The following is a 12,307-nucleotide window of genomic DNA, read 5'->3' on the forward strand; positions in this document are numbered from 1 at the left end:
ATACTGAGGACAGCATGGCCTCAGTATCCCCAGCCCCAGGGGAGGGGGGGATCCGGAAGATGCTGGTGCTCCAGCCTGGGTGGAAGCTGGCTGAGGAGAAGGAACACAGTTTAGAATTTATTTGGAAGGTGAAGCTGCCAGCATTAGTTAGTTGGAGGGGAGCTTTCGAGAAGAGTCCGGAATGACTCCAGAGGCTTTGGCCAGGGTCATCTACTACAGGAGGGGCCACTAACTAAGGCGAGATAACAAGTTCCGCAGGGAAGAGGAAGAGTTCAGTTTTAGGCATTTTATAAGGGAAAGGCTGATTTGACAACTAGGTGGCCAATGGCGAGATGAGTCTGGGTTCTCCGGGCAGGGCTGGGTGGAGCAGGGCTGGGTGGAGGAGTGAACGAGGGACCCATGAGAATAGAGGGGAGACCATATAGAGGGAGAACAGAGGGGCCTGTGTGAGTTTCCTAGGGCTTCCAAACAGGGTGCCGCAAAGCCAGTGGCTTAACACAACAGAAATGCATTCTGTCACAGTTCAGGAGACCACAAGTCTGAGATCAGGGTGTCAGCAGGGTCACGGTTCCCGGACACTTGGGCTGGTTCCCTTCCTTGCCTCTCCCTAGCTTCTACTGGGGGTCAGCAATTCTTTGCTTGCAGCAGCCACTCTGAGCACTACCTCTGGGGTCATCTGGCATTTTCCATGTGTGTCTCTGTCCTCCTCTAATAAGGACACCAGTCATATTGGGTAAAGACCCACCCTACTCACATATGACCTCATCTCAACCAATCACATCTGAAAGACCCAATTTCCAAATAAGTTCATTAGTTCATATTCTTAAGTACTGGGAGTAGGACTTCAGTATATCTTTTTAAAAAATATTATTAAGGGGAGCCTGAGTGGGTCAGTCGGTTGGGCATCTGACTTTGGCTCAGGTCGTGATCTCAGGGGCCTGGGATGGAGCCCCGAGTTGAGCTCCCCCGTTCAGTGGCGAGTCTGCTTGTCCCTCTGCCCCTCCCCCCACCCCTACTCACGCTCTTTCAAATAAATAAATAAAAATTAAAAAAAAAATCCAAAATCCATAAAGAACTTACCGGGATCCCTGGGTGGTGCAGCGTTTAGCGCCTGCCTTTGGCCCAAGGCGCAATCCTGGAGACCCGGGATGGAGTCCCACGTCGGGCTCCCGGTGCATGGAGCCTGCTTCTCCCTCTGCCTGTGTCTCTGCCTCTCTCTCTCTCTCTCTCTCTCTGTGTGTGTGACTATCATAAATAAATAAAAATAAAAAATAAAATAAAATAAAATAAAATAAAATAAAATAAAATAAAATAAAATAGAACTTATCAAACTCAACACCCAAAGAACAAATAATCCTGGCGAGAAATGGGCAGAAGACATGAACAGACATTTCTCAAAAAAAGACATCCAAATGGCCCACAAACACATGAAAAAAATGCTCAACATCACTCGGCATTAAGGAAATACAAATCAAAACCACAATGAGGTACCACTTCATACCAGTCACAATGGCTAAAATTAACAAGTCAGGAAACAACGAATGTTGCTGATGGTGCGGAGGAAGGAGAACACTCTTACACTGTTGGTGGAAATGCAAGCTGGTGCAGCTACTCTGGAAAACAGTATGGAGGTTCCTCAAAAAGCTAAAAATAGAGCTACCCTATGACCCAGCAATTGCACTACTAGGTATTTATCCCAAAGATACAAACGTAGTGATCTGAAGGGGCACCAGCACCCGAATGTTCATAGCAGCAATATTCACAATAGCCAAACTATGGAAAAAGCCCAGATGCCCACTGACAGATGAATGGATAAATAAGAAGTGGTATATATACACAACAGAATATTACTCAGCCATTAAAAAAGTGAAACCTTGCCATTTGCAATGACATGGATGAAACTAGAGGGTATTATGCTAAGTGAAATAAATCAATTAGAGAAAAACAAATATCATATGATTACCTCTCATATGTGGGCTTTAAAAAACAAAACAGAGGAGCATTGTGGAAGGAGGGAAAAATAAAACAAGATGAAATTGGAGTGGGAGACAAACCATAAGAGACTCTTAACCATAAGAAACAAACTGAGGGTTGCTGGAGGGGATGTGGGTAACTGGGTGGTGGGCATTAAGGAGGGCACGTGATGTAATGAGCACACTGACCTCTACCTCTGAAACTGATAGCACACTCTGCTATTTTATTGAATTTAAATAAACTTTATTTAAAATTTTCTTAGATGAACTTTTGAAGATATTGTGGAAAATACACAAGATGTGAAAGGTACCATTTGAGCCATTTTTAAGCATAGAGTTGTGTGGCATTAAATACACTCAAATTTTTATGCCACCATCACCACCATCCATCCACAGAATGTTTTCATTTTGCAGAATGAATCTGTACTTTCAAACACTAACTGCCCTCTTTCCAGCCCCTGGCACCACCATCCTACTGTCTGCTTCTATGAATTTGATGAGTACTAGGTTCCTCAACAAGTGGAATCATACAGCATTTTTCTTTTTCTGATGGGCATATTTCACTTAGTGGTGTCACAATCTCTTCCCTTTTGAAGGCAGAATAATATTCTTCAAATTATCTTTTTGAAAGATGCAACTCCATCCATTACCAGGGCCAGAGGACTGAGTCTTGGTTGTCATTTCAACATGAAGAGGCCATAGAAGACATGAGGAGGAACCAGCAAAGAAGGTTGAGGAAGAGAAGAGGGGTGGTGGGAGGGAAATCAGGAGAATGTGTTGTCAGTACCAAAGAGGGAGTGACCAAGGGAGTACCAAGGGTCAGTCCAAGGCTGGTTCCAGTCAAATCAGAGGAGGATGGGGACTGACCATTGGGTTAGCAATGGGCAGGTCACTGTGAAGAGCAGTGCTGGGAGGGGCAGAAGGGGTGAAGCCTGGTTGGAGTAGGTTCTGGGAGACTGGGCTGGGTAGAAATAGTCACAGCAGGCAACTCCTTTGATAAATTTTGTAATAAAAGGGTGGGAGAAATGGGGTGATAGCTAGAGACAGAGATGAGAGCAGTGAGTGCTTGTTTGTATGCAGAGGAGAATGATCCAGCAGGGAGGGGACATCTGATGATGCAGGACACAGAAGGGGTGGCTGGGGCATGGCCTAGGGGGCTGGAGATGGGACCTGATGCCCATCACGTGGGCATTTCTAGGAGTGGGAGGGTGCAGCAGGAGCAGACCAGGTGCTGGGGGATAAGAGTGGGGGTGGCAGTCCTCGGATTTTCTCCTTATTGTTTCTGTCCCTCTGAAATAGAAGGTTGGTCATCAGGTGAGAGAGTCAGGGGAGACGGCTGATGGTCCGGGGAGCAAGGAGAAGGCACAGAACAGTAACCTGGGAGAGGGACGAATGAATGGACTGGGAGAGGAGGTGCGAGTGCCAGAAGGAGTAACAGCTGCCCTTCGCTCTGGACTTCGTGCCAGGCACCCTGCGAATGATGTCTCACACGTGTTCTCATTCAGTTTTCCAATAACTGACATACATTTTTATTTTCCCTTTTACACATGTGGAGACTTGACGGCTTAGGAAGGTGATGTAACTTTCCTTAGATCATGTGAACTGTAAGTCTGACCCTAAAGCCTGGCGGCTAAGTAAGCCTGTCCAGATCCCAAAGGAAGCCTGGGGACTATTTTGTCAATTATTAAATTACACTTTTTCTTTTCCCCTCCCTGTAAAAGCACTAAATGTTTATTTTAGAAAATTTGAAAAATTCCAAGTAACATAAATACGAAAGATTTTAAACACCTTTCATTTTACCATCCAGAAACAGATACTGTGAAAATGTGATGGTTTCTTTGCAGTATTTTTTTTTCAATGTTATATTCATTGTGGCAGATTTACTGTGATCAGCAAATAATCCTATTTCCCTTCTCTTCTAGACTACCTTTCCCAGCCTCCCCTGCAGGTAGGGTGGCACGTGATTGAGTTAGACTAATGGGATGTGGGAGGAAGTGATGTCACACAGTTCTGGGTCTGGCCCACTCAACCTTCTGATCCTCCTCTCTTCTCTTCCTGCTGGTGGGTGGGAAGGGCTTAGTGAAGGAGTCCAAGACCCGAGGTGGCAGCCAAAGACATTAGGCAGAATGTGCATGGGTTCCCAAATGACCCAATAGAGACCCCACCTCCCCATGATAATTTCATGAGGGTGAAATGGGCCTTTGTCCAGTTAAGTCATTGAATTTTAGGAGTTGTGTTTGTTAAAGCAGTCAGCCTGGTACAGTAACATCCCCTAAACATTGGAGTCCTACTGTAGATACAGTTTTTAGGCTTATTATTATCATTACTACTACTGCTTACCATTTACCACGACTTTCTTAAACATTATTGAACAGTCTTAGCGTGATTTTCATGGTAGCCCATTATAAATACAGAGCTATCCAATCCCATATGGTTGGATATTTAGGTTGCTTCCAACATTTTGCTTTTGTAAGTCATGCTCCAGCAAACATCCTCATGGTAAATCAGGTCACCCCATCTGGAGATGCACCCACTCACCCCACCTCGGTTTTATGCCTCTGAGCCTGTCTTCCATCTATGCTTAAAGACATGCCCCAATTCCACAGAGACCATTTGTAAAAATGAGTGCAGCAGGATGAAATATATGTTCTTGGATCAAGGTGTGCAAAAACCTTGATTTTCTATAAGTGACCTCATTGTGTGTGCACCCCCTTTTCTGCTGGTGTCATGGTGGTAGAGGAGGCGACGGCCACAGGACTGAAAGTCAGCCAATATCTGGTCAGTTCAAGCCCTGACCCCTGGTAAGGCTGGTTCCTCCTCATACAGGGTGTCTCTCTTCTGTTTCCTTTTGCAGGTGGTGTCTGGCTGCGTGAAGACGCTTACGTGGCTTCAAGGGGTGGGTTGGACTGTATAGTCCTATTTGCTGTCACTGTGCCTGTTCAGGTGTGGCAGTTTGGTGTGCACTGGTCTCTGGGCATTGCGGGGACATTCGCTGATGGTGACTATGGACTTTGCTTTGCACTAAACTTCTCATCTCAGAGTCAAGCCTCTTTGAACCCTCTGTATTGGTTTGCAATGGCTGCCATAACCAAGTGCCCCACGTTGGATGGCTTACAGCAATAGAAATCTGTTACAGTTCTGGAATCTAGAAGTCTGAGATCAAGGTGTCGCCAGTGCCATGCTTCCTTCGAAGACCCTGGGGGAGGAGCCTTTCTTGCCTCTTCCGGGTCCTGATGACCTCAGGCTTGCAGTTGTATTACTCCAGTCTCGCCCTTTGACCTCTCCTCTTTGTATAAGGACATGTGGCATATGGGATTAGGGCCCACACTAATGACCTCATCTTAACATGATCACATCTTCCAAGATTCTATTTCCTTTTTTAAATACTATTTTTATTTTTATTTTTTTAAGATTTTACTTATTTATTAATGAGAAACACAGAGAGAGAGAAAGGTAGAGACACAGGCAGAGGGAAAAGCAGACTCCGTGCAGGGAACCCGGGACTCCATCCCAGGTCTCCAGGATCATGCCCTGGGCTGAAGGGGGCACTAAACTGCTGAGCCACCTGGGCCACCCCAAGATTCTATTTCCAAATAAATTCACACACACATGGATTTGGTGATTAGGACTTCAACATATCTTTTTCGGTGGATATAATTCAATCCATAATGCCATCCCTGGATCTTCTCAGCTCCTGGGTGCTCCCCGCCACCACCCCCGCCTTCAGCTGCAGTGAGAGTCTCTGTAAGAATGTTCTCAGTCCCATCTGCCTGGGGTCCCTTAGCCATTTCCACTCTGCTACAGCCTTGCCATGTAGGGTGCAATGTCAGGCCCCATGTGGACACATCCTGGGGGCCCAGACACCATCTAGGATGTCCTTACATCCTCTAAACCTATGAGAATCGGTCTACTGCTCCAGGACCCTCAGGTCTGGCCTTCCTCCTCTCCTTCTCCTCCTGCCCTAAAACGGTCTTGTACTCCCCTGAGCTGTCCAGCAGGACTCTTGGAGCCCTCTTCTTCCCCTCTCTGTGCCGCAGATGTTATCCACCGTCCCTTCATGGGGCAAAAGCCTCATGGTTTAAGTTTCATGGTGGTGGTGATGCTAGACAGAAAGAAAAAAATATTGAATTAGCAAAAGGGAGAACACAGCAGGAAACGTTTCAAAGATTCTATGCCTGTTAAAATGTTTTTGATGTTAAAGCCCTATTTGCCTTGACCTTTGAAAGTCTAAACAGATGAAAACCCTGGTCTCCCTTTATCTGCCAGCCTGTCTGCTCCTTCAGAGAACCCTCGTTCTACTTCCCTGTCCATTCTCTCAATGCCCCCTGGGCCTTATTTTCTTTGGCTGGGACTCTTTCCTCCTGCCTCTTTGCTGGGGCAATTCCTCCTCGTGCGTTGGGTCACGGCACTTCATTGGGGAAGCCGTCCCAGTGCCCCAGACACCTATTCTGCACCACGGGCTGCCAGGAAGCCCTGGCTGCACCCACTGCTCTGGTGACTGTGTGTTTCACATCTGTGACCCTCAGTGGCCATGAGGACAGGAGCCACACCTGTACTGTTCCTCTCTGTGTCCTGTCTGTTGGCACTTGGTGGGAACTTATTAAATGTTGAATGAAGGAGGGCACCTGGGTGGCTCCGTCGGTTAAGTGTCTGCCTTCAGCTCAGCTCAGGTCATGATCTCTGGGTCCTGGGATCCATCTGGGTCCTGGAATCGAGCCCTGCGTCAGGCTTCCTGCTCAACGGGGAGTCTGCTTCTCCCTCTCCCTCTGTCCCTCCCCACTGCTCATTCTCTCTCTCTGTCTCTCAAGTAAATAAATAAAATCTTTTTTAAAAACGTTAAATGAAGGAATGAAAGCCCAGGTAAGTGATACATCATTTTGTATTGGGTTGAATGTATGAACTTGTCTATGAAAATCACAATTGCCTGTGGTTGAAGGCTTCCCAAACTGCTTTTCGGGAGACCCCCTTCACTAGGTGGTGATCCACTCATCTGCTGGGAGGTGGGGGCTGGGGATGGTCTGTGATTTTCTGGGACCTCCCCTCCCCTCTTCTGTTGACCAACCCTCCAGGGCCCGGCAGATTCTGCGATGGGTGAGTCGGCATGTGTGTGTTAATACAACCTGCGTGCATTAGCCAATTTCTCCAATTTCCAATTGTTCTCCAGTTTCTCCACCCCCTGGTGAGTTATCTTCTTGCATCTCATCTTAGAGCAGCTTGAAGTTTGGCACTATTTGAGTCAGTGCAGAGTAGCAGTTTAAACTAACGGACCGTTGACACCAAATAGTCCCCTACGTGGGTCTGGTACACAGTAGGTGCTCAATAAATGCTTGTGGAAACCGATTGGAACTTGAGTCACAACTCTGCCACTTTTGGCTTTGAGACCTAGGGCAAGTTACTTATACTCTTTGAGCCTCAGTCTCTCATCTTTCAACCGGAGCATGTGTGTACCCACCTGACTAGGTGTGCTGAGATGATGCTTGACCTGAGGCTGCGCCCATGTGAGGCTTCTTGGCAGTCAGAGCTGTTCTAGGCTGTTCTAAGAATCTCTTTAATGGCTTCCCGACCTCCTATTTCTTCCCCTCTAGCCACCCTGTCCCCTCACCCTAGGATTCATCAGTGTTCTCGTCTTGTCCCATCACTTCCTGCTCAGAGCCCTGCAGGGGCTCCTCATCCAGTGACACTTGGGCCTCTCCATGGGCACCCTTGGGTGTCCGAGGTCAGCCTCCCCCAGCCTCATTTCTAGCCTCTCTTCTGACCTCACTCTTGTGCTTCAGCCAAATATGTCACTTGCTCCTTTCTGCCCCCTACCCCCCAGCTGCCAGGCTCCTGGCTTCACTCAGTCTGTCCTTTCCACCTGTGGTGCCCTTGCCTCACTAAAGGAGACAATGTTTGTCAACGAACTTGGACGACGGATGGTTACTATGAAAAAAAAAAAACAGATAGAGGATAGCAAGTGTTGGTGGGGACGTGGACAAAGGGGACCGCTTGCATATCGCGGTGAGAATGTAAGTTGGTGGCTGCTGTGGCAACAGGGTGGTGGCTCCTCGGAAAGCGAAACAGAGGATTGACACAGGACCCAGCAATCCTACGTCTGGGAATATAACCCAAAGAATTCAAAGCAGGGTATTGAAGAGATGTGCGTGCACCCGTGTTCACTGCAGCATTATCCACGACTGCCGAAAGGTGGAAACAGCCCAAGTGGCCATCCACGGGCGGATAGACAAAATGTGCCACGCACACGGAATATTATTTTAGCCTCAGGAAAGAAGAGAACCCTGACACCTGCTACAACATGGATGAACCCAGAGGATATCACGCTGAGTGAAATAAGCCAGAAACAAAAAAGACAAATACTGTATGATTCCACTTACATGAGGTCCCTAGAGTGGTCAAGTTCTTTGACACGGAGAGTAGAAGGGTGGGTGCCAGAGGCTGAGGGACAGGGAGTAGGGAGTCAGTGTGTGATAGGGACAGAGACTCATTTGGGGATGATGAGCAGAGTTCTAGTGATTGGTTCACAACATCGTGAATGTACTTAACACTGCTGAGCTTTAAAATGGTTAAGCTGGCGGATTAAGAGGAGCAAACTTCCAGTTTTTAAATCAATCAATCAATCAATCAAATAAGAATGTTAAGATGGTAAATTTTGTGTTATGTGTATTTTATTTAAAAAAAAATAAAATAAAAGACTCTGAAGATTGTCCTTGCCAGAAGCCACCAACTAGGGATGTCCTTGCTCCTGGTCGGAGGACAAAGGATGGTATGCACGGAGGCCCCAGGCAGCCTGTTTTGCTGCTTGAGCCAGGCCCCCAGGAGCATTCCCACCTCCCCTGACCTCACTCCCCACCACTGAGAAGGCAAAGCCCCCCCTGATGAGCAGGGCTGTACCAGGGGTCTCTCTGCCTTCATCCTTCCCTCGCCTCGCCTCACCTGTCAGCTCCCCCAAATCCTGTCCTTGAAAAACCTTTCAGCCTTCACCACACTGCCACTTCCAACAGCCACAGCTGGATCTTGGCTTTGCCCCAGATCCCCCCGCAACCCCGTCCTAACTTCCATTTCTAGCCTCCCATTTTTCCACCCCGTCTCTCTGCACACTCCCTCTGTGAACTTGACACCCATAATTCTTTGCCCTCTGAGATCCTTGACCCCTTTCTCCTTGGCCTTTCCCTCTCCCACCTCCTCTCTTCTCTGGGTCACAGTCTAATCTCTCCACCCTGGGTCCTGGGCCCTCCTTTCCTCCTACTCGCCATCCTGGCTGCGTGCAGCACGCTGCCCCTTGTATTCCCGCGCCCGAGCAGAGGAACCACCAGGATGACCACTGGCTTCACCTCACGACCTCAGCCTCTAGGGAAACTTTCAGATCACTGCTGCTTCTTATTTCTGAGAAAACACTAGCAATCAGAGGCCTTCCCAGCCCTCCCTTCACCATCGTCCCTGCTGGAACCACCTCTCGGCCTCCCCTGATCTCACGGACATCAGTGGATCGGGGGGCCCGCTCCTGCCCAAGGGCTCCTGGGCACCTTCATAAAATATCTCTGTTGCTTTGTCCCGTGTGCATCTCCCATGTCACTAGCTGCTGGCTCCTTTCCTGGGTTGTCACCATCAACATGCAACAAATATTCAGGGATGTCTCCCACATTTCAGAAAGCCACCCCTTGACCCTACAATCCTCTCCAGCTTCTGCCCCATTTATCTGACCCCTTTCTAGCCACGCTCCTTAGAAATACCATCAAAATTGCTCTCTCTCCATGCCTCCCTTGTGTGGTTGCCTGAGCCCACTGCAGTCAGGCCTTCGCTCTGGCCACTCCACCCAAACTGTGCTTGGCAAGGTCAGGGCTGACTGCTCTGGTTGCTAACCCCAACGGTTACCCTTGGTCCCATGTTACTCCACCTGTCAGCCGCAATGGGTGCAACTGGTCACTCCGTCCATCTCTGAACTCTCTTCTCTTGGCCTCCTTCCCTTTCTGACCACCCTACCCTAATGCCGTTGACTATTTGCTCCTCCTCTGTCTGTTAACCCGGACCTGCCCCAGGGCTGGGTCCTGACCCCACTTCTCCTGTCTGTCACCCTCTGCCTGGGTGGTCTCTTGGTTTCATGGGGCTGAGAACCAGCTTTACGGGGGATACCCCCTGCCTCCAGGCTGTCCCCTTCCCTGGACTCCAGGCTTCTCCAAGATCTCCCAAGGGATGGCTCATGGCTCCTCACATTTAACCTGTCCCAAACTGTGTCTCCTCCACCTGCTACCCAAATGTGCTCTTCCAGAAGGAAATGGAAACTTCATGCTTTCATTTTCTCAGCTCAAACTCTTTTTTTTTTTAATTTTTATTTATTTATGATAGTCACACACAGAGAGAGAGAGAGAGAGAGAGAAAGGCAGAGACATAGGCAGAGGGAGAAGCAGGCTCCATGCACCGGGAGCCCGACATGGGATTCGATCCCGGGTCTCCAGGATCGCGCCCTGGGCCAAAGGCAGGCGCCAAACCGCTGCGCCACCCAGGGATCCCGACTCTCAGCTCAAACTCTTGGGGTTATCCTTCCAGATCCAAAAATCTGGTCAGCTCTAACTCTGGAAACACACCAGGAACCTGGCCCCTTCTCCAGGTCACCTGAGACCAGCGGGCCAGTAATCATCGGCTCCTCTGTATTAACTGGCCCTCTCCCTGCATGGTACCCTGTTCCCCTTACAACCATTCTCCACCTAAAGAGCAAACCACCTTTCAAAATGCAAGTGAAATCTTGTCTCTTGCCAACTGGGAATCCTCCAGTAGCTTCTCATTGCAGGGAGAGACAGATCCAAAGTCCTGGCTGTGACCCACCAGGCCCGACCTGATCCTGTCTCTCCCTTACCTGGTGGACCCTTTCTGAGCCCTGTGAGGGCAGGGCAGCCCTGTGTCTCCCCGAGAACGGTGGTGATCCGCATCCTGGCCACCCGTCAGCACAAATCTGATGAGAGTAAGCTAGGACAAGTGACCACATCTTCCCTTGGAGGCTCCACCTACACAGGAGTCCCCCACCCCCCCTCCTGTCCCTACTGCCCTGGGCCCTACACCTGGCCCCCTGCCCCTTCCCCTTGGCCAGGTGTGCAGCCTCAAGAGCTCTTCCTTCCGGTTGCCAACTCGGCTCAGCAAAGGGGGTACTCCGAGGACAAAGGTTTCACGGTGTCCCCCCGGATCCTCTTGAATCCGCGTGAACCTCCTCGGGCCGTCCCAGTCCCGCTTTTAGGTCCCTCCCCTTCACCTTCCTCGCCGGTGGGCGTGGCCTCGGCTCTCGGCCACGCCCCATCCCTAACCTACCGGACACCAAAGAGCCGAGATTGGCAGGAGGAGCCGGCGGCCCGGGGCAGCTCCCTGGGCTCCTCGCCTCTGCTTTGAGGAAAGGGAGGCCACTAGTCCCAGTTTGGGAGCTGAGGCACCAGGATTCAAGCTCCCAGCCTATGGGCAGGACTCAAGCGCCCATTCAGCACGTGCTTCGGCCACGTAGCCTCGCTTCTCACTTCTGACATGACATTGCACCAGGAGCCGAACAGAAATAGAGCTGCAGGGATCTGTTCCAATCTGCAGACTAACTTGTATAAATGCACAGAAATTCTCAGTTTTAAGTTTCTTTACTTAAAATTTTTCTCTACGTTTACCGCTTGCCAATATTTGTCTGTATGTGACATTCAGCACTGCTAATTGCCGTCACCTAGACAAACTTTATCTAGATGTCTCAGGCATCATGTGCTTTCCATACGAACGTACGGAAATTCACAGGCAACCTGCGCTTGGCTGGTGCTATTGTCCTGCCTCTTTGCAGAGGAGGAGACTGAGGCTCAGAGAAAGGAAGTTGCTTGCTCAAAATCACACAGCTGGCACCGGGTGAAGCTGAGATTCGAACCCAGGTCAGGATCTCACTAAAGCCCCTGCTCTACCCACCACCCTCCCCCACCCCTTCTCTTTGATGCCATCAGAGCACTTAGATATTTTAGAAAAATGCTTTCCAGTTTCCATCTGTCCATGGAGCCCGCCTTTGCTTTTCATGCATTCTGAGTTAGGGAGCCCCTCTGCACAGGGAAGATTCCTGTTTTGCTTGCCTGGATATGACCTTGGGGCTAAGACCTAGGGGAGTCAAGGTGGCTATGCCTCAGGGTGACTTGAGGCGTGGAGTGGGCTGCCTGGGGGCTGCCCCTGCCAACCATGGGTCCTCCTGCTTTTCTGCTCCCTGACCAGAGCAGACAGATTGGTTCTGAGGATCCGGGTTGGGGAGGAGGTGGGGGCGGATTCTGGGACCCAGTATTTGTCAGGTGCACATGTGTGTGGAGGGGTCTGAATGCATGCACAGGTCTGCCCACAGC

This window comes from Canis lupus, chromosome 16, assembly GCF_048164855.1.
Source record: "Canis lupus baileyi chromosome 16, mCanLup2.hap1, whole genome shotgun sequence".
NCBI classification, from domain to species: Eukaryota; Metazoa; Chordata; class Mammalia; order Carnivora; family Canidae; genus Canis; species Canis lupus.